This window comes from Rhynchophorus ferrugineus, unplaced genomic scaffold, assembly GCF_030347505.1.
Source record: "Rhynchophorus ferrugineus isolate W39M unplaced genomic scaffold, kcgeb_rfMv2 rfM1, whole genome shotgun sequence".
NCBI classification, from domain to species: domain Eukaryota; kingdom Metazoa; phylum Arthropoda; class Insecta; order Coleoptera; family Curculionidae; genus Rhynchophorus; species Rhynchophorus ferrugineus.
The window spans coordinates 77,391,428-77,415,341 of NW_027472580.1; the positions used below are offsets into that span (position 1 = coordinate 77,391,428).

The following is a 23,914-nucleotide window of genomic DNA, read 5'->3' on the forward strand; positions in this document are numbered from 1 at the left end:
GCGAATTATTTTCCGTTTACTTCCGTTGAGCTCGGTTCTTGTGTGCGGCGCCAAAGAGGTCCGTTCTTATCCTCAACACACAGTTCGCATGTTGTTGCAACATAATCAAGCTTCGTTCTTTCTCTATCATATACATGTTATGTTATGTATAAAAATAAATTATTTTTTAATTTGTATCTTTATTTTTATAAAAATCGGTGTAATATTTTATGCAAAATGTTGTCGATCGATAGCCATCCATCAAGAATTTTACGGGTTCCATCTCGAAGAAACGATCTTTTGAAACTATCCTCGAAACGGCCCATTTTTTGGTATCCTCATAAGATTTAAAGAGCTTCTCGACTAAGTTACGACTCATATGTCGGAACAAGTAGTAATCAGAAAGAGCAACGTCTGGAGAATACGGCGGGTGGGGTAGCACTTCCCATTTTAATGTTTCGAAGTATATTTTCACTGGTTTTGCCACATGTGGTTGACTTTTGTTACGACGAAGTATGATATTATTGTGTCTTTACTCGTATTCCGGCCATTTTTCGCGCAGTGCTCCGTTCAAAGGCATGAATTTTAGCCGATTCCCTTTGATAGTTTCATTAGGTTTTAGATCCATAGATATTCGGATTTGACGTTGATATTGAAACATGACCAGGTCGTTTCCATAATATGTTTCGCTTTTAATTATAGTAATGATCCACTTTTCATCATCAATAGCGATATGATGCCTATTTGCTTCAATTCATACGGCACAAAACATCCAAGCTTTTGTCATTGTCTGTAAGTCATTTCCCTGTTCCTAAAGCTATTGGAAATGATTTCTTGTACTACTTTCAATAATTCTGCATATCCTTCTTGCATTTTACAGGGATAATCATCGAGTAATGCCTTCAAATTCTTGTCTTTAAACTTTTTTGGCTATTCAGAACGTTCCTTGTTCTCGGTGTTAAAATCACCATTTTCATCACCACCAAAACGACAAAATGTTACATGCTAAAAATTGAAGCCTGTCTGTGAGGCTCCAACATGAAGTTGATTACAAATGCACCCGATTCGATATAATAAACAGTGACTACATCGGTTGTAAATCTTTTCACATAATTATATTATATCAGATATTGTTCTTGAATAGCTTTATTCAGTATGGTAAATATTGATAAATATATAAATGTCTACTAATTTGATATATAATATAATATAATCTATAGTATGTTCATAGTAATATGAAAACCGTATATTCACAATATCGCTTTTGCTTGATAGCGGCAGAAGTGAAATAATGGAAAAAACAACATTGGACGTAGGAGTGTTCACAAACTCTATTAATCTAATATGAGAAAATATTCCTAGAGGTCTATTAATAAGTATTCACAGTAATATGAAAAAAACAAACTTGTTGCTTGGTAGTCGCAGTGGTGAAAAGCTAAAGAACAATAGTGTAGAAACGATTATTCCCAAAAGCTAATTATTAAATACAAGAAAGTGTTGCTAAAGATATAATATTATTCATGTATCCGTATTCATATCCAGATTCGAAATTGTATCCCCTCAACATTTCTACTTATCAACTTTATGTTTGTTTGTAAATGTGATTGTCCATTGTAAAATTCAACAAGGAAAATGAGTCACGCCTGTAACCATGCTGGTTAAGACCGGATGTCTTCTTCAATAGTTTCAAGTTAGTTGCCGACCGATCGGTGGGTTTAATACCAAGGACCATAGTTTCTGATCAAAAGTGCAAACCAAAATATAACAAAAAAAACGTTTACGATATTTAACTCTGAGATCTGGATCTTTCAAAACATTACGTATTTCAGAACAATGTCATTGTTAGTAGGAATAATATCTGAAGGTTGTAATTATTCCATTCATTAATTGGACAAAGCTCTACTAAATTGCTACGTATATGTTGTCAAAAGAAGAAGTACTCCAAATAACACTAGGAGGCTGAGAATTTGTTAAATATTCTTATCATATGAAGTCATCTGTACTCTGAAACTGCATTAGATTAGTTTCAACTGATGTCAATAAATGGCATTTCAAAAAAAACATAGAAAAAGTTTAATTATCCTAAAAAATAAGATTGCAAGTTTAAATATGTTAATATAATGAAAACATCTCATGAGAGATCATGATAAAATAGAAGGTTAAGTAATAATAAAGAGTTTAACAAAGTCGTCTTAAATGTATAAACATATATTTGTTAAAATAGTAAAATTGAAGGTAAAGTAGTACAAATGGTAAAGGTAAAGTAGAATTCGTAAGTAATATAGAATAATTAACTAAGTAAAATATATAAAAGTATTTTGTGACTTTTCCAAAATTTATTGGTTCTTAGTCTTTATATATTTGTTTATACATTTTTAATTAACCCTATAATTTACACAAACATTAATACAAAGTATGATTAAACTATTTCAAATATTTTATACCATTTTAAACTTCAATAGATAAAAGGGCAATACTATTTTATTCATAAATACCAAAATATTATTATAAATCAGTAAATTTTTAACAAATTAATTAATATAAGACTGAAAAGTTTAAGCATGACTATTAATCATGTAATTATTATAGGACATCTGATAAGAACAGGTGTTTTGCATATATATATTTTAGTACTGATTTTATCAATCTCTAGTAGGTGGCTTAGACATTTATAGTTTCGAAACAAATAAGCTTTTTGTTGAGTAAATATAATGGTTGCCTATATATGATCAGATTGTTTCATTTAACTATTGCAGTATCATTAATTTTTAAACATGATTGAAAATTTAGTCAGTAATTGGTGCAGATACTATACGTTACAATTAACTGGAATTGGTTTCGGTGCTTTTAATAAGTCTTATTTCAATCTCTGGCAGTCGAGGAGGCATCTCCTTTCATCCAGCTTTCCTTTGAGTTATTGCCAAAAGCTTTCCATTTCGCGCCGTGAGCGCCTCGTATAAATCACGGCCGCCTCGGATTTATGAATTTCATAGGATCGCGCAGGAAACGGTTTCGCGCCCTTTATCTCCGCCAGGAGGCGCTGTTGTGCTAACGCCTTGCCGCGTCGCTGTTGCCTAGTTTCTGATTTATTGGGATTTTGCCGGATTTACGGCCCCGGCCGGTGAGGTGGGGAACCCGTCACTGTTTCCCAGATTAATGGTGAAACGGTTGAACAAGTGAGAAATTCCGGTTTAAATAAGGACGATGCTAGATGAAGATTAATTCGAGATTTATTTACGCAATAAATTCGAGTTGATTTTGATTTGTTGTCGGATAATACGTCTTACGTCGTCGGCTAGATTGCGTTCCCGTTTTTTGAACGGATCTGATTTCCAGCGAACGTCGGAGCGCTGCTACATTAATTCGGATTCCACAAATTTCCACAGTTTCGGATTTTTTCCCTTCGTCATATCTTTTCTTTCTTTATTTCGTTCTTCGTTTATTCCTACGCAGTTTTATCGACGCCGGCTGTTTCAAGAATTTGATTTAAATTTATTTAATTTTTCGAAATTGCCTATAAATCTCCCGGAACTTTGAAGTACATTCAATATAATGAGTATGTGAACTTATCAAGAACTACCATTTTTTATTACATCTTATGATGCATCTACATAATATATGCTTAGTTCAATCTTAATATAAATTAATTAACTACTTTTGTTACTACTTACACTTAAATAATATTCAAGTTCGTGTGATTTGATTCGCTTCAAACTTCCGATTTCTTGCGCACCGTCTAGTACCTATATTGCTTCTACGTTGCTGTGATTTAGTAACCTTCCTTCAGGTTTGAAGCAAAACCTTGGACAGCTTCGTAGACTTATTTGCCTTCGAGGTTGTTGCTCTGTTCTTAGTTGATTACACAGAGATGAGCATTGGTAATTATTTAAAAAAACATGTTTAGGCAACGCTAGATTTTTAGTCTATATTTGCATTCCAACCAGCATATATATCTGCATTTTTAAATATTGTTCATTTCAAATCTGTTCTTAACATTTTTATTTATTAACTACATCTTACATTAGATATACTTAATTTCAATCTTAATTTACAAATTAATTTATTACTACTGTTCTGTTAAGGGAATATGGGAATAATACGTCAGTATATATTTCCCAAATTAAAATAAAACTAGACTGGTAAAGCTACAGTTAAAAATACACCTATACACTGATGAACAGGTTCGTGTAGTTTGGTTCGCTTCAATTTTCTGATTTCTTGCATGTTGTCCAGTATTGCTTCAACGTTGCTGTGATTTAGAAACCTTATTTCATGTTTTAACGCGAAATCTTGGATCACTTCTTATATCCACTTGATTTAGAGATCATTGTGTAGCTCTTCGTTGGTTACGTAGCGATAAGCATTGCTCGTTAATCTGAAAATTTTGTTTTGAGCGCGTTGAATTACTAGTTGGTTAAATGTTTTAGTGAAACCCTATATTTACACCACGTAGGTTCAAATTGACTTATTTTCATTTCATTGCCATTAATTTAATTTTAGAACAGATTACATAGTAATTTTTCGTTTATGTCATAAATCATACATTTTACACATTATTAAACATTATAAAACGTAAAAATAAGCTGTAGAAAATATTGTGGAAAAACTGCAATGTTTTGTGATATAGCTGACATTATAAAAATATCCGAATGTAGTATGTTTACAAATGCTAAAATCAACAGGATTTTTTATGTTTGCATTATATATTATAGTAATATATACGCTATATCTCGAATACATGTGTACTGCTACATACACATTCAATTGTTCGTTGGCTAAAATAATAAAACGATTACGGAAACTGGAGCTTGTTGTTTAAAACAGCCAACGTCTTGTCAATAAAGCAGTATGTGGAATTCTGGATTCATTCAACGTATTAATTTATTTAATCTTAATGGTGGTAAAAAGTGTTGTAACAGTACTTCATCAATAATAAAATCCTTTCGGAATTGCTGCCTATGATTCATAAAAGATAATTTGTCGGAAATATGTGATTTATAGTATCAGTTTTATTGTAAAGTTACATGACGCGCTAATATATAATCCTTCCCTCTCCTAAATCACAGAAAATATATGTATTAGTAAAGTTACTTGTTTCATACTGCAAATGCATGTAGCAACGCATGATTTTCATTGCCAGAGAAACTACAATAGACAACAGAAATTACAACGATAACAGTTCTTCGTATAAAGAAACCTTTTCATTAAACGTTGTACCTAAAATAACCTCCATATTTATTAATGTATGTTATTAATATTATTGTTACCATGATTACATCTTGTTAAAGGAAAAACTTGACCCGGCGCCTAATTCACATTCCTTTTTCATTTCAAATTTAATACAACCGCCTTCCGCCGCCATAAATAACCACAAATTTTGATAATCATAACTCCTGGGCGTGTCACAAGCACCGGCTACCTTTTCTGTGTATATATATTACATGTATAGCGAAACACCCTCAAAACAAAAGAATCCCTACGACTGACCATTAATTATACAGCAATTACACCCAGGGACAAGCAACGGCCTTCGACATCAGCCCTCGGGCTTTGGACCCCGATCTGGTTTTCCCTTTCCAATCGAACGTGGCGGGGATACATATATACATTGAGATATGGTCGGGAGATGTTGCCAAATAGACGAAATTTCAACGTTTTTTAGGATTTTTTGGGATAAAATCTACCATTTACTTTAACGTTCAATAAGCTTTTTTCCCGATCAACCTTAGGACACACAGAAAATATGAAAGAGTTAAATAAAATATTAATTGATGATTAATTCGTATGTTATTTATGGACAATAAAACACAGAAGGGAATTGGCAACGCCTGAGAAAATTTGTTTCCTTCAGACACTTAATTAAGCCTATATCGTTTTTATTGGAGTTTTATCAGTGGTTCCCAAACTGTGATAAATACCGATGTTGGAAGAGGAAACTGAAATAAAATACAATACTTGAATTAACAGGAATAAAATAAAAGTAAACATAAAAACTGTTTTTTGTTTGCAAGTAAAGTGTATATCTTTTCACTGGCATTAAGTACAGGACTCGAGAGCTGAGAGTCTCTTCAATTGTCGATAGAACCGGTCGCTGTCAAGTCACGATGTTAATTCGATGTTTTCTTGAGTTCCTAGTCTCTTCTGGTGTTTTCCCACAAACCTTCTAATCCTACCTTCAATCATAGATACAGATTATAATGCCTATCTATATTTAGGATATACCGTAGCGTAATAACGAGATGCATGTAACAATCTTATTCCAAAACATTTGTATTATTGATGAATGAATTTCAATAATATTCAAATAATGTTAATAATTAAAATTTTAGATTCATAAACTATTTCTTGAACCGATGTTGTCATTAACAATATTTGGCTATAGTAAAAACAATTATACCAGCAGAATCCCCAGAAAATTATTTTTATAACAAAGCAGCACTTGACCAGACTGCTACAGTCTATCCAGAGTTATTTTGCATATACATCATTTAAATTTATGATAACAAAACGTCGCAATGTTGCCGTATCAATTCTGAGTTTTAGTTCAGTTTGGCTTTGAGAACAACATTCAAATTTAAATAAAATACTTAAACAAAAATACTGTTATCAAATATAATTTATTTTAACATTATAGTAAATCTAATAATATATTATCGAAAGACCTAAAACTATAATGAAGTACACAGTTATAACAGTTTGTAGGTTAGGGTTGTGTTTGATTATATATTGAACTCTTTTTCATACCACCTGTGAGTTAGAGTTCTAGGCGCGTATGTAGTGGTATCCTCCGGAGGCCTAATCCATCTAATTAACAATTGTATATACAAGTAATATATTTTACTTTCATTAGAAAGCATATTTACTTTTTATGCTTAGTTCTTGTGTCCTTCGGTACAATATTTCATTGTAAAGACATTTTGATATCACTGCATTTCTCCTTCGTTTGTTCTGCTAATACCTGTATACATCTGGCTTAATAAAACTAGATTTAATCACTGCATTCTTCTTAATGCATTTGCTATATATGCAAAATATTTACTATTCTATCTCTCCTGATACATTTTAACCAAATTCTCATGTATTTTCTGAACAATTATTCACATATCTATGCACAAATATATTTTTCAGTCTACAATAATATTTCCTACAGTTATCGTATATTAATTATACTCACCTTTGCTTGTTTCTACACTCATCACCCTGTCTTAGAAATTGGCAGCATAGAATCAGATCATATTCAGTAAGTTACATTCAAGTGAATAACTAAGCTAAGCTAACTAATAAGAGCTAACATGAAGAATAAAATGAAGAGGAAAGTGTTGTCTGATTTCAAACAAATTTCACAAATTGTTTTGTTGACAAATTTCGGCCGGCAATACATTAAACATCTTGATGTCGTATGTACAAAATAACTTTGGAGAGACTATATGTTGAAAACCTACACAATAATGCATAAATATTTTAAAAAGTCACTCCTAATATTCATCAGCCTTTGGTCATTCCGATCATCATATACGACGAGATACTCGAATAGTGTCAGATAAAATCAGTTGTAGTTTGAAAAATAATAAATGTACTTTATTTTTCACAATGAGGTCTTGAAAATACTAAAAATAACCCATCACAATCCCATATAAAATAATAATAATTTAATGTATTAAACACTAAGCCTATAATAGACAAAACACATTCTAATTCGGCATCCATTTCAACGATTCTGGTAGTAGTTTTGTTTTTCGAAAATCAAAAAAAAAACCTACTACTATGTTTACGAATTCTTCGACCGAAAATAACGGCCTGTAAAATGCCTCCGTATATATCGCCTGGTTTTCAACGCGTTCTTGTCGTTGCTATAATAAATAAGAGACTTTTGGTATATGGATGTCATCACTGGTCTAACGTCATATCTGTGACACTGTTTGGTAGAAAAAAGTTTTCAGACATAAGTATGTATTTCAAAGTAATCTCTCAGTCTTTTTTATATGTCCGATTAAAAATAATTTGTGCCTAAAAATTTCATTTTCTTCTTTATGTTAAAAATATTAAAACAATAACAATGCGAATTAACTAATTATTATTATTGACTGAAGATTAATTTAACAGTCTTCTTATTTTACAAATTTACAGATATTTTGGTGATTTGATATTTTTTTTAATGAATATTAATATATACATTTTTATTTGTATTTTTAAAATATTAGTTGTTATTGTTATTGTGTTAGTTATATAATGACTTTGGTAGCTCTTGCTATTTAGACTTTCTTCTTTCTTGGAAATAAGCTTTTGTCCTGATATAGTGTACACAATATTTTGGCAGGCTACGTAGGTACAGTAGTATCTAACAGTAGAACATCAACACTTCATTACTAAAAGTGAGATCTGGGCATATATTATATGTAGCTAATCTAAATAAAAAGTTGGTGAGTGCTATGAACTAAGACTTCAGCTCCAATGCCATGTAGTGTCCAGAAATCAGCCATGAGGTTGTTAATATCATTTTCTTTGGCAGAAAAATGGATTCTGCATTAGAGTGGTTTATCTTCATACCAGTAAAATAACAAACTCGGATCGTTCCTGTACATCATTGAACTATAGAAAATGCATTCTAAGAAACCTAGGTGATTATCTTGGACAGTAAAATATTTTTGTGATATATTTCAAACCATATCTTTCGTAATTTTCTAAACAAAATATATTAAACAACCTAATATTTATGTCTATAAATAATTTTATTATGAACTGTCAATTATATATTTAATAGTCAGCTCAGGTTAATGTCTGGGAATTAAAGAAACAATCTTTTGTTTACATAAACACCCATTTAAATTAATATAGTCATGTTGGCTATGGAATCAAAGCAATGAACGTTCCTTACAAATATCAAATTAATGTTAACGAAGTGGTATTTTAATTGATACGACCAAGTTTATAGACGTTTATTAATAGCTTCAGTTGATTCATAGTTGTAGCTTTTATAAATTATTTACAATAAATTTTAATCTGGACATGCAAATGAAGAACTAATTTCAATTGGACCATATATATTTGGTTATTGGGACACTTTCTCAAATTTACGAAAAAACAATTTTAAATGTCAGCGCCCTCTAACGCCGCAAGTTCAAAACCGCCCCAAAACAAGAAAAAAAGTCAATATACATTTAGTGTATTAGATTGTCTCTAGAGGGCGGCTGGAGAGCGACATCTGGCGGCGGTGCGCCAATACAAGCCCAGAGAAGGATGGATCTATAAATATGATATTTTTTAGGGGATGTTCGGGGTAGAAAACTGTTTTTATCCGTCAGGGGATCGATATCGATTTTCCCTTAGATGTTTTCGAAAGTTGCCAACGGAGGGCAGCACACTGAAAATAGAATACTTTTCCGTTAGGTAAAATAAGGGATGATCGCTCATTCACAAAGTTTGACAAGACCCTAATTTCGTTTTTTATCGTAAGAGGTCTCTGATAATGACATGTCCTAAAAATGTTTTTGAAATTATTATTAATTACTTTTCATTTTCATCATTGTTTTAATGTTTTTTTTTTTGATAATTGTACTCATTTGTTTTGATAATACTTAATATAATATACATATAGAATATAAATTTAATTGTTTTTTGTTAGTCGGCGTAGTTACTAATAACGTAATAAAAAATGGTTGAGTTTTATTCTGTTTCAATAAATTTCTAGATTGTTATTATTATAATTACTATAAATTATTTAAAGATTAAATTTATTTTATGAATAATTTTCCTTCACCATATTGTCCTTTTAAAATAAAATAAACAATAAACAATATAAACAATACATTATGTCATCTAGAATTCCACTGGTTCCTTGGACTCTCATTAGGATTCGTAAAATTGACTGTTGACGGGAACAAGTGTCATGTTTGATAAATATATCATGAAATATCTAGATCAAATATTGGCATTTTAAAAGTATTTTAATAGTATATGTATTAATGAATGCATCATATTATGTTTCTTTTTGATATGAATATTATCTATGATATGAATGATATGAATATATATTCTACTTTCTTTCTATATTGGATTATCAAAATAAATCAAAATTTGAGCATGGGTCATAATTATCTGCATGGATCTCACCAAATATGCTTAAATACTTTTTCAGCTGTGTTAATAACGATTGTCATTTAGTAGCGTTGGGAACTATCGACTGAAAACGACTATCGACTGATAATAATTGACTACTTTCTACTATCGACTGTTCCAGTAGTGTACTTTTAGTTACTATTTTCGATACTACTAGTTTCATGCGACTGATTTTTTGACATTCTGGTCCTGTCGTCCTAGCCGCGACCATGAAAAAAATATGCTGAATTTATGCTTACATAGATTTATATGTAATAATATGTGGTTTTATATTTTATCAAATTACTATTATTATATCAAAACTGCTTTGAAAACTAAATTTAGAATCGAAAAGTTCCATAAATTGCATCGATTCCAACCGATTTGAAGAAGTTTTTACAGTAGCAGTTGTTAAATTTCGCAAAAAAAATTTAACGGTAAAGAGGTGATAACCATATTAAATCTTCATTCTTCTAAATATTTCTATTAAATTAATTTTCTGATAGGAAATATCTTCTTTAATATTCAAGAATTCATTTTTGATTACTAATAAATTAGTACAAGAAGGAATAGATACATCTCCGTCTCACACTTATCGTACGGTTGGAACAAATATACTCGTTCTATTAAAATATAACAGCCAATTATATTTGTAATGTTTTCATTACCTTCCAAATATTAAAATTAAATACCATGAAACGTATTTGGTATAATTATTCCATTCCTTTTTCATAAATTAAAAGTAACACTAAAATATAATATTAATTAACATTGCTAATTACCTATTTAATTTAATTTGAAATGACCTGATCCAAGATATTAGCTCCGCCCTTTCCTTTATCACAATTTATAATGGCAGAAATTCGTACATCGTCGTCTGAGATCATGAATTAAAAAAAAAACGGTCGAAGCGTAACTACTATTATCAGTCGCTAGTGTTTTGACTGTTTTGCGACTATTGACTGTGTCGGCTATTTTCAGTCGATAGTTCCCAACGCTAATATTTAGGTATTGTAGATCTAGATCTAGATATACAACAGACTTACTATTTGTTTTAATAAATTTTACATTTATTACACCGCAATACTCTCAATTACTCCAATATAATAAATATTTTATTGTAATGAATGTAAGAACTAATTATATACAAATTCATAGAATAAAATAAAGCGTTACAGAATGTTTCGTTTTGATATGAATGATAATAATTCGACTTTTTTCCATATAGGATTGTCAACATAAATTAAAACTTCAGCACATATCAGAATTAGGTTCTGCAAATATGTTTAAATACTTTTTTATCTGCGATAATATCCATTTTCCTTTTGACAGTCTTACCATAACGATAGAGGTTTCTGTTAGAATAGGTCAACAGACACTTTAACATTATTTTTCTGAGTTTGGGATGAATATCCATTGAATTCATGAAACATTTCTCAACATACGCTTTTCTTTCACACTCACAATGAACCGTTTGTTTTTTGTTACTTTTTTCTTAACTTTTAAGTCATTTTTCTTTTATTGACTTTGACTGGACTGCATGTTAAAGTTAGAGATGAATAAACTGACCTACTGTTCCGTAGAGCAGTGTTCTTGGCCCATTATTATATTTATTGTATACAGCTGACCTACCGACCTCAAGAAACACTATTATTGCAACATATGCTGACGATACAGCTGTTTTATCATCACGCGAAGATCCAATATCAGCCACAAGAAACCTCCAACTTCATCTTAACAAAGTCGAATTGTGGTTGAAAACGCGGGCTTAAGCTAAACCAAATATACTGGCTGATAGGGCGTAAATCTAAATTATCATTAGATAACAAGGTTTTGCTATATAAGTCAATACTTAGGCCCATTTGGACCTATGGTATTGAACTATGGGGTACTACTAGCAAATCTAACATAGATATCCTCCAGAAATTCCCGAATAAAGTGTTGCGAGTCATCATCGATGCCCCGTAATACGTGTCCAACAAACTGATTCAGCGCAATATCCCCATAGAACCCATAACGAGTGTGATTCGGAGTGTTAGTGCGAAATACTCTGAAAGACTATTAGTGCATCCCAATGCACTCGCCAAACAGTTAAATATGCGCAATGACAGTGAAGTGCGTAGGCTCAAATGCAAACTGCCATACGAACTGATTAATAGACACGTAGAGTGAGATTTTATAATCTCTAGAATAAGCTAGAATAGTTTTTAGAATATGTTAGGATAGACTTTAAAATAAGTTAGAATAGCATCTAGAATAATATTTAGATTATAAGTTATATAGTAGATCACTTACTGAATGTCAGGATAGTTATATTATGTTATATAACTGAAATCATATAATAATACTTATTGCCCACGGGCAGACTTTTAGCGTTCTAGAAAAAAAAATTATTGGAAATTTCGTATTAAACAAATCCTTTATAATTAAATACCGCATATGTAATTGTCTTGAAATATAGGTCCAAATTATTATTTTCACTACAATATATTAATTACTGTCAATCCTATATAATAAAATATATAACTAATATAATCCTATATTAATACCTCATACAAATGATTAATAATTAATGATATATTAATTATTATTACTATTTTATTTTCATTGTTGTATCTATATATTAATATATTGATATTGATTCCATGAGAAAATTCCATTCAAAATGATTTAAACCAAAATAAACCGGCACATCGATCATTACCGAGAACACATAAAAATATGGGATGATTTGTGCGTGCAACAGGTGGATGCGTTAGATTTCGATTATCCGGTCCATGAAAACTTCGGATGATTATTCAATTTTACGATGACCGAGAACGAAATGACTATTAAAACATCGCCGTTGACTTTTATGGGTTTCACGAGGTGTTTAGTGCACAACACCAGCCACGAATTCAACTTTACGACGCCATAAAGATTGCGGTAGACGTGGGGCTCGCGCCTCCAGCCAGAAACCAACTGGAATTGGCCAATCATCGAACTTTATTGTTTGCGAGAGAGACTTAACTCGATTTTCCTTCCACACAATGTCGTCATTTACTTGTTTTACTCATTTTCGTAACTTGTATTATTGATTCGTACTGGAACTAAATAGTATTAATTGTATATGCTTATAATTATGTAGTTTATTATTAAATATATTTTCTTGTTATAGGTAATTTTATCAAGATTAACCGAGAAACAATCAGCAATATTTGTAAGTACTACCTTTATATTAAAAAATAATTGTGTAAATAATTTGTAATATAATAACAGAATATTGAATATATTTTATTTTCTTACAATCTAAACATATTTTTAGAATTATGTACTAAAATTTTGTGAGAACCTTCGCCATATTGTCGTAGTTTAGTCTATTAATTCTATGAAAATATCGGTTAGAGCTTTTTTTGGTCATTTATGGATATTTTACCATCACTTTTCTAAAAGGTATTTAACGGTACAGATGGATTTTACTATGCGATATATTAATAATGTTCTGATAATATTTTTAAACATATTTCTTTAGGCAATGTAAGAACCTAGATTTTGTTATTTCTAAACAAAATAACTACACTCCTATAAATTCCTGCCACCAAAAAATATTTAATACAGTAAATGCAGTGGTTTTATCTAGTTGATAGAACTAAATATATCCATGGCGAGGACTAATTGAAGCTACATTGCTTCTCCTTGTGAATAAGAATACAAATCTTTTTTTCTTTTTCAATTTTGCACCATTTTCTTTAAGTTTAAATAATCATCTCGTAGGGGTGAAAGCGGTTTGAATAATAGATTATTTATATGAGAAACGTGTCCGTTGAGATTAAGTTCATCTGAGAAAATGTGTATATTTTAAATGTTCTTGCATATAGTATATTTGTAATCAATTTTCACATATTTACGTTTACCTATTGGATGTAAACAGTATCAAAGTTCAAAAAATATTATCAAATTGTGACATAAGAAAAGTTGATTTTAAATGTTTGACAACAATAAATAGAAAATTAAACAATGAAAGTAACAATGAAAAAAATTATTATTATTTTGCCCAGTACCTCAAGGATTTGCAATATTTATTTTTCAGAATATAAGTGGTAGGATCCCTACAAAACTAGTATCGGGTATTTTAATGAATTGTTGAATACTGTTTCAATATTATAAGTTATACGATAAACAAAATAACATCAGCGGACTTATCGACCCAGAGTATCAATCCAGAAGTAAACAGAAAACATGAAAAAGCAATCAAAGATGAAACTAAGCCGAACGATAGAAGAAGTTGATGTTGAAGCAAAAGATGGAATCCAAATCTATTCGTATTAACATAGTCGTCAAATAATAACTGTCTATGGTATCAAAATTAATTTTAATAGTAGTCTAAACTTATACAAGCATTGCAGATTTAAGTAGAAAGTTATAATAAATTGTACAAAATATCATCGATCTAAGGAAATCTATTTTTTATACAAAAACTTTTGATTTAGCTTTTACAGCTCCTAACATTTTTGAGTCAAAAAGGAATTGTTTTATATCCGGTGTGATGAAACGCGGAAACACTTATTATGATTACGTCATGTCCGATTATAAACACCCCATTTTCTGACACTTTAAAGATATAAGCCGTCTAACACATCTTCAATCTTAAGACTTTTCCGTACTGCTATCGATTTTCGGTGACCAGAGGTTTCAGTTATAACAGTGTTATGACCAGATATATCATGGCCTCTCTTTGACTTCACTAATATTCTTGTCCGCCAAAGATGAGAGTTTAATTAAGAGATTAATTTTTTGGTCTATTGTCGGGACTTAAACCGTTATAACTTGTAAACTAATAATTGGAACGCCCTGAAATTTTAACAAGTATCTTTCGTTTTAACAGCAGTGGTGTCATCTTTTTTTTATTACTCTTCGTGAGTCCACAATCTGCCCTATTGGCAATAAGTATTTCTTAGGTCTATATTATATATACATGGCATGTAGAAAATCACTTCATTAAGCAATCTTCTGTATAAAATATTATCTTAATTAATTAGTCTTATTCTAAAGCTTATTCTAAAGTCTACATATGTCCAGTAATCAGATCAGGTGGTGTTAAACGTTTTAGTCTACGCACTTCACTATCACGTCGCATATTTTGCTGATTAGCGAGTACATTGGGACGCACTAACACTCTTTCGAAGTACTTCACACAAACACGTTGAATTACACTCGTTATAGGTTCTTTTTTTTTTTTTTTTTTTTTTTATTATTACTCTTCGTGAGTCCACAATCTGCCCTATTGGCAATAAGTATTTCTTCTGTTTATATTATATATACATGGCATGTAGAAAATCACTTCATTAAGCAATCTTCTGTATAAAATATTATCTTAATTAATTAGTCTTATTCTAATGCTTATTCTAAACTCTACATATGTCCAGTAATCAGATCAGATGGTGTTAAACGTTTTAGTCTACGCACTTCACTATCACGTCGCATATTTAGCTGATTAGCGAGTACATTGGGATGCACTGACACTCTTTCGAAGTACTTCACACAAACACGTTGGATTACACTCGTTATAGGTTCTAGAGGAATATCGCGTTGTATCACTTTATTTGAAATATAGTACGGAGCATCAACAATGGCACGCAACACCTTATTTTGGAACCGTTGAATGATGGATATATTGGATTTGCTAGCGGTACCCCATAGTTGAATTCCATATGTCCAAATGGGCTTGAGTATAGACTCATACAGCAATACCTTGTTATCTAATGATAACTTGGATTTGCGCCCAATGAGCCAATACATTTGATATAATTTTAGTCCTAGTTGTTTCCGTTTAGAGAGTATGTGCTTCTTCCAGGTTAGGCGTCGATCTAAATGCATACCAAGATATTTAACATGGTCTGCTTGGGGGAGTTGGCGATGATTGATATTCACTGGTGGATATGTTCTTCTACGCAGGGTAAACGTTATATGCGTGGATTTTGTTTCATTGGCTTTAATGCGCCATGTCTTCAGCCATAATTGTATTTGCTCCAGGTGGGTTTGTAGGTTTATTGATGCTGTGACTGGATCTTCATGGGATGCTAAGATTGCTGTATCGTCTGCATATGTTGCCACAGTAGTTATTTTTGTGGTGGGCAGATCAGCCGTATACAGAAGATACAGTACTGGACCCAGTACACTACCTTGCGGAACTCCTGAATATATGGGATTTAATTCGGTATGTTCATCGCCTTGATTTACAATAAAATGTCTGTCAGTGAGATACGATTTTAGTAGCTGATAGTCCGGATGAGGGAGAAGTTTCTTTAGTTTAACCTGCAAGCCCGTATGCCATACTTTGTCAAAAGCCTGAGATATGTCTAGGAAAGCAGCCGAACAATATCTTTTGGCATTTAGGTCAGCGTTTATTTGGTTTACAAGTCTATGCACTTGTTCTATAGTCCCATGCTTATTGCGAAAGCCAAACTGATGTTCTGGAATAATTTTTCTTTTTTCTATTATATAGTTTAGTTTTTTTATGTATAACTTCTCGAAAACTTTCGAGATTATTGGTAATAAACTTATAGGTCGGTAGGAGGTCACATCTTCTGGTATTTTTCCTGGTTTAAGTATCATTAATATTTTAGCTACTTTCCAGATACTAGGGAAGTAATTAATTCGTAGCATAGCATTAAATATATATGTTAATAGTTTTATAGCCTTTTCTGATAGTTCTTTTAAAATTTTGCCAGTAATTAAGTCATAACCAGGAGCTTTTTTAATATTAATCTCTCTCATTATTGTATGTTTAACTTTTTTGATCGTTAATTTCTCGTGCGGTAAATCCATTTGAAATGGCGAATCTAGAAAGCTAGTAATTTTATTTTCGTCATCTTTATGTAGCTGAGACTGGAAAGGTTTAAAAACATTTTTTAAGTGTTTTGAGAAAATGTCGGCCTTCTCTTTATTGCTTCTCGCCCAATTATTTTCGCTTGTTTTAATAGGTGGGTTATGCTGCTGGGATCTCCTAAGCTTTTTTGTTGCTTTCCACAACGAATAGTCTGTAGCCTCAGTTGATGTCAAGTTTTCTAGGTATTCTTGAATGCCTTGGTTCTGTTCGATTTGGATTAGATCTCTCAGCTCTTTTATGGCCCTATTAAATTTTCTTTTATTCTCTTCAGTCCTTTGCTGTTGCCAATTTCGTCGTAACTTTCTTTTTTCCGCTATCTTTTTCTGTATTGTACATGATATATGTGTATTTTTTCTTGGAAATGTTTCAATGTTGGGAGTCGCGGAATATGCTGCCTCCTGTATATTTTTTGTAAGATTTATTGCTGCTATTTCTATATCCATTTCAGTTTGTAACGGTAAGTTTAGAGAGATATTTTGGTCTAAGTTTTCTCTAAATGAGGGCCAGTTAGTTCTATTATTGCACAGAGAAGGGGGTTTATCTTTGATGGTAATTTTTGAAGAAATTGTTACTATTATTGGTGAATGATCAGAAGACAGGTCGAAACATGATTCTGCTTGACACTTTTTTGGATCAATATTTTTTGTAATACAGAAATCTATTGTATCTGGTTTTTTATTTCTGTCTGAAGGCCAATATGTTGGTTCACCAGTAGAGATATGTTGTAAGTTATCTATCCTTATGGCTTTGAGCAGTTCTCTACCTTTTGGGGTTATTATTCTTGAACCCCACATTAAATGTTTTGCATTATAATCTCCTCCTGCTATAAATCTATTACCTAGCGTACGGAAGAATTCTTGAAATTGTTCTGCCTTGTTGTTATGTTTGGGTGGGCAATAAATCGCAGAAATTGTTAATGGTCCATGGGCTTCCTCTATGGTTATACTGGTGGCTTGCAGGTAGTCTTTGCGGAATTTTTCTTTTTCGAAATGCTTTATATCATCTCGAATTATTATGGCTGTACCTCCATGTGCTTTATTATCAGGGTGATTTGTATGATAAAGCTTATATTTAGGAACTTTCAAATAATTTTTGTCCGTAAAGTGTGTTTCGGAAACCATCATAACGTCAATATTTTGTTCAATTACGAACATTTTTAGTTCCCTGGCATGTTGTTGGAGCCCATTGGCACTCCAGACGGCGATTTTGTAGCTATTGGTTTCAGGCATTAGGCAAGTTTGCTTACGACGGTTGTGAGTAGACCAAGCATCGTACTCATTTGATCCATTAGTTTGACCATCATATTTTCTAATCTTGAGATGTTGCTAGTTTCAGTAGGTTGAGATATTGTCTCTCGTTTTTGTGCTGAACCATTTTCAACTATTTGGGCATAAGTTATGTCTGGTTGACTTGTTCTGTTGGGTAGTGGTAGATTGGTAGTAGTGGATTGTTTTTGTTGATGCCTTTTTTCCCTTAAGGCAGGATAGAGTTTCTGCTGTAGTTGCTTGTGAACTGCGCAACCCTTGTAGTTCGCTGGATGATTTCCGTTACAGTTGACACATTTCACTTTTTCATCGCGAACTTTACGAGTACAATCTCCTGTCTTATGTTCTCCTGCACATTTTACGCATCTATATGATTTGCGACAGTAAGTCTTTGTGTGCCCGTGCGCTTGACACCTTGTGCATTGTGGTATAATTCTTTTTATATGTGGTGGTTCGCATTTAATAATATTATTTTCCAATTTGGTGATTTCATACACCGCCTTATTGTTTCCATTAGGTTTTATGTCTATATAAAACATAGGCAGAGGTTTTTTTGTCGTGTGATGTCGTATATTGTGAATATTTACGACCTCGTGGCCTTTTTCAGCTAGTGCTACCTTGATGGTGTTAAAGTCCGTCCCGTGATGTAATCCTTTTAATACGAATTTAAATGTTCTCTCGGATTTTGGCCTGAATGTATGGTATTGGGTGTTTCTTTCATCTAATTCTTTTATAAGAACTTTAAAGTGATCCGCTTCGAACAATTGGATTTTAATTGTTTCATAGCTCACTGTTTTAATTGTGTAGTTCGTAGTAATGGTTTTTAATAAATCATGGATGTTTTTTATTATTCCTACCTTATAGACTGTTATTGGTGGTGGTTTGGGAACAACTTTTTCAGGGCTTGGTTGTATGTTCTCTTCAATTTCTTCCGACAGGTTGCTAAAACTGTTTTTTGTCTCTATCGGTTTCTGCAACCAATAGTCACTGATTCTTGTTTGTTTCCTCGCGATTTCTTCTTCTGGACTTCTCAATCGTTTTTTGTTAACGACTGTAGTCCATTCTGATGGTGGAGTTTGCGTTATTGCTGTTTGTTCTAATCTTATATCAAAGTGTGCAGGTGATTTGGTTGAATCGCTATTGTTTGCCAATTTTTAATTTTTAATATTTTATTTAATTTACTTCCAGAGGATAAAAAAAATAAAATAAATACATTGTTTATTTCACGCACTTCATTTTTCACTTACGTTATTTTAGCACTAGTTTTTTACTATAAATACTATAAATGAATTTCAAAAGGACTGTTGTAAAATAAGATGAAATTATTTTAAACACTAATAAAAATGAGATGCAGACCTTTTGTCTGGTCACGTAAACACGTATTCACTACACTTTAGGTCCACTGAGAGACGGATAGCCGCATCTGTTATGCGTTTTTAACACTCAATTAAATAACCGTAATAAAATACTGGGTTTTTTTAAAGAAAGGTATCTTTTTATAGCTTGGACCGTATTGAAAATACGTCTTCACCCTACGAAGGTTGGAACTGAACTGTTATAGGTTCTAGAGGAATATCGCGTTGTATCACTGTATTTGAAATATAGTACACACCAACACCTTATTTTGGAACCGTTGAATGATGGATATATTAAATTTGCTAACGGTACCCCATAGTTGGATTCCATATGCCCAAAGGGGCCTGAGTATTGACTCATACAGCAATACCTTATTATCTAATGATAACTTGGATTTGCGCCCGATGAGCCAATACATTTGATATAATTTTAGTCCCATTTGTTTCTGTTTAGAGAGTATGTGCTTCTTCCAGGTTAGACGTCGATCTAAGTGCATACCAAGATATTTAACATGCTCTGCTTAGGGGAGTTGATGATGATTGATATTCACTGGTGGACATGTTCTTCTACGCAGGGTAAACGTTATATGCGTGGATTTTGTTTCATTGGCTCTAATGCGCCATGTCTTCATATATTGCCACAGTAGTTATTTTTGTGGTGGGCAGATCAGCCGTATACAGAAGATACAGTACTGGACCCAGTACGCTACCTTGCGGAACTCCTGAATATATGGGATTTAATTCGGTATGTTCATCGCCTTGATTTACAATAACATGTCTATCACTGAGATACGATTTTAGTAACTGATAGTCCGGATGAGGGAGAAGTTTCTTTAGTTTAACCTGCAAGCCCATATGTCATACTTTATCAAAAGCCTGAGATATGTCTAGAAAAGCAGCCGAACAATATCTTTTGGCATTTAGGTCAGCGTTTATTTAGTTTACAAGTCTATGCACTTGTTTTATAGTCATGCCATGCTTATTGCGAAAGCCAAACTGATGTTCTGGAATAATTTTTCTTTTTTCTATTATATAGTTTAGCTTTTTAATGTATAATTTGTCGAAAACTTTCGAGATTATCGGTAATAAACTTATAGGCCGGTAGGAGAGTCAAGTGTTAGAATAAAACTACACTAACAAAAATTTTAAATTATCTTATTACGTTAGTTCTTATTAGTTTTCTGGTATACTTGTATCAATAAACGTTCAAAGAAAACAAGTATGAGATAAATAAATCGATATGTATTTCCCAAATTAAAATTTAATTTACTACTTAAAGTTATGTTAAGAATTACAGTTGTGGATTGGTTCGCTTCAATCATTATTTTATTCACCTCCTTGTGTTTTAGTAACTTTATTTCATGTTTTAAGACGAAATGTTGAATTTCTTCGTAGATCTAATTGATATCATGATCATCGTGCAGTTCTTCGTTGGTTACTTAACGACAAGCATTGATAATTAATCTTAAAACTTTATTTTGACAACGATAGATTACTAGTCGGTTAGATATTTTAGGGCAACTTCATAAGACCATAGAGATACCTTTTTAGTCTGATATGCAGTGTTTAACGTAATTCAGATCTTATGGAGTGATGTTACATAATCGGAAATGAATAAGCAACAAAATGTTCACGATATCGTTGTCGAGAACAACAATAGATTGGAACCTTTCCCAAAAGCGCAAAATGTTACGCCTCTGTTTGCGAGTCCTTCGGGGTAAAGTATCAAAAGACGCAGTTATTATAATAATAATCACATGCGCGAGTGGCTGTTTCGAACATAAATCATCGAGAAAGGCCCGCCCGTCCGTCCGGTCACTGGGTGACTGATTTATCGATCGAAGTGTCGGACCTCGGCCTTTCCATTTCGAACTTTTTTGCCGTTTTTGCCCTTTGGTCTCGTCCCTCTTGACGAGCGCGACCTTCGTTTTTCTTCTAAGTGTTTCTCGCTCGTCGGGACCCCATCCCGACATGGAATAACCTTTGGCTATGGCGTTAGTTTCCGCGCGTTCTTCGAAAAATCACGATTGTTAATCGGTCTCTATCCTTTTTACTTGTAATCTACCAAGACATACAACAGGCTTGAATATAATACTTATTATTTATTTTAATAAGCTTAATAAGCTTAACAAGTAAATTCCATCTATGCTATATTGTGATTTGACGCCTTATTATTACTCATTTAAAAAAATTCTTTATTAAAACTAGTATACATCTAACAATTAACTTTAATCTGACTTAAGCTACCACCACTAAGATATTTTCCACTAAGTCGCGGAAGTTTTTCTGTTTGAGAATTCATTAACAAAGTACTGCCATATTGGGACAACGTGAGGCAAAAGTCCCGCTACCGTGGACGCAATTTTCTCTGAGTAACAATAATGGAACGATTATTTTCTATAAAATGTCACTATTTCTGCTCGTGCTTGTGGCGTATAATTATCCATAATAAAATTTGGACGTCTACACAACACAATGGTTAAAGCGAAATGGAGCTAAAAGTCACATAACCAAAATAGTAGCGGTACTTTCGCCGCACCCTCTATCTGTTTTATATATCGAATTTGTGTATTTGAGTGGTCACTGTTTGAGAACCTATGTGGCATAACGGAGAATAATGTTCAAGAATGATTTCGTTTATCAGAACAGAAATTTTTGTTCGAAAATTGTCAACTATGGCTGCGTAAATATTTACCAACAATTTCCACTATATTATTTGTGGATGTTTATAAGAAACTCACTTTTCTTTTTCGCTCTTTCTGATATGTCTTTAAGTAGTGCCTTCGGCGTTTTAAAATGTTGATTGAATGATTTTAATATGAAAGTCAAATAATGTTCAAGCCCGTCATGCAAATATAAAGATGAAGAATTAGAAGTTTTAGTACATGATATTTATCTTAAATACAACAAGAACTTCATATTTTACTGGATATACAACTTTTACTTGCTTTAAATTTGTTGGAAATATCAAACAAGAAATATTAACAAAATATTAAACAAAGTTTAGCGCTCTTTGAATGATGCAGAATGTTATGGAAAAGCATAAATTAAATTAAAAACATTTGTGAGATGATACAATTTTCTATTTTGATAAAAAGGAAAGTAGAATAGGAAGTAATAACTTGTTGAAATTTACTACGAACATATTTCATGATACCGTATAGAAACTTAAAAAACTATAAGCAAATTTTTAAGAGCTAAAGGTTATAAAAAATCAATCACCAGGTAACATAAGGTACTACTTTTACATCAAATTGTGATCGGTTATGAAATCCTTTTTGATGCGATTTAATACCTCACCCGTATTTCTAATTATTACCTCTTATTTAATATTAACGACCAATATCATAAAACTAGTTCTTCAGTTTATTTAAATTATAGTTAATATCAGATTTCACCTATTAAATAAAGCTAAACTACCATTGTCATACTAATACGAATTAATACAAAACTGTTGAACATCAATGAAGTCCCCGATGCAAAGGCCCGACAATGGATATTTTTATTATGCGCTTGGTCGGTCCTGCGAGTGAACGCGGACTGTTCTTTTACGGTTCGGCCTCATCTCTACAAATTCGCGATATGGCGGACAGTACAATAGACCGGTCGGTGTTTTAACAACACCCCGTACTCAGCCCATCTGATAGTTGTCGGGTGTCTAACGTGTCGGCGTTGCCAATTTCAGCTCCTACGTATTAGATATAGCTTCTGCTTTGAACGAACTGTGAGAAAAAGAGTCATATTATCACATTGAATAATCAATAGAGCTTTGATTGAGCTTGGACGCTGTATATATCTCTATCTACATATAAAGTACAAATCTAAAAGTTTATCTATGCGTTATGAATTCGTCAAAATGAGTGCACAATAATTCATCCAAGAGAGGAAATAATTTATCGAAAGACATGAAGTCTAGTGAAGTCTACATTATAAAATCTTTTAAAGCCAATGAATTAGTATCCTTAGAATTTAGTTTGCGTCCAATTGTTTAGCTTTGAAGAGTATTTTATTTCATCATTGGCAACAATACTGCAATTAACATCAACAGAAATATTGATATCCAACATCGACTATTAAAATAGAACCATTTTACTTGAACAATATTGATATTATATCACAAATAAGTGCTGGATTTCGGCTGTTAGTCTCATTTCGGTCATCTTTTTTGCGATGGTTATTTTTATCTTGAGAATTATGTAAACAGACTGCACAGAAACTGAATAAATAAAGATACCAGTGAATCCTACTTCCTGGAATTGGCAGTATGATTGATTTGAAAACTTGTTTTATTTTGTCAGTATGTGCTTCCCCAATTTAAGCGTTTTGATACATACCCAGATTTTAGCGTCACT

General features: G+C 32.2%; 1 protein-coding gene across 4 annotated transcripts in view; it reads left to right on the forward strand.

The window, feature by feature from the left end:
• Ptl (prothoraxless) overlaps positions 1-23,914 on the forward strand; it is a 295,597-nt gene that overhangs the window by 29,120 nt on the left and 242,563 nt on the right. For 3 of the 4 annotated variants that reach the window (XM_076410284.1, XM_076410274.1, XM_076410264.1), the window contains exon 2: positions 13,232-13,273. The exons of the other annotated variant lie outside the window; for it this stretch is intronic. The gene's annotated coding sequence lies outside the window, so the exon portion shown is untranslated. The remainder of the gene's footprint in view (positions 1-13,231; positions 13,274-23,914) is intronic. 4 annotated transcript variants of the gene reach the window in all.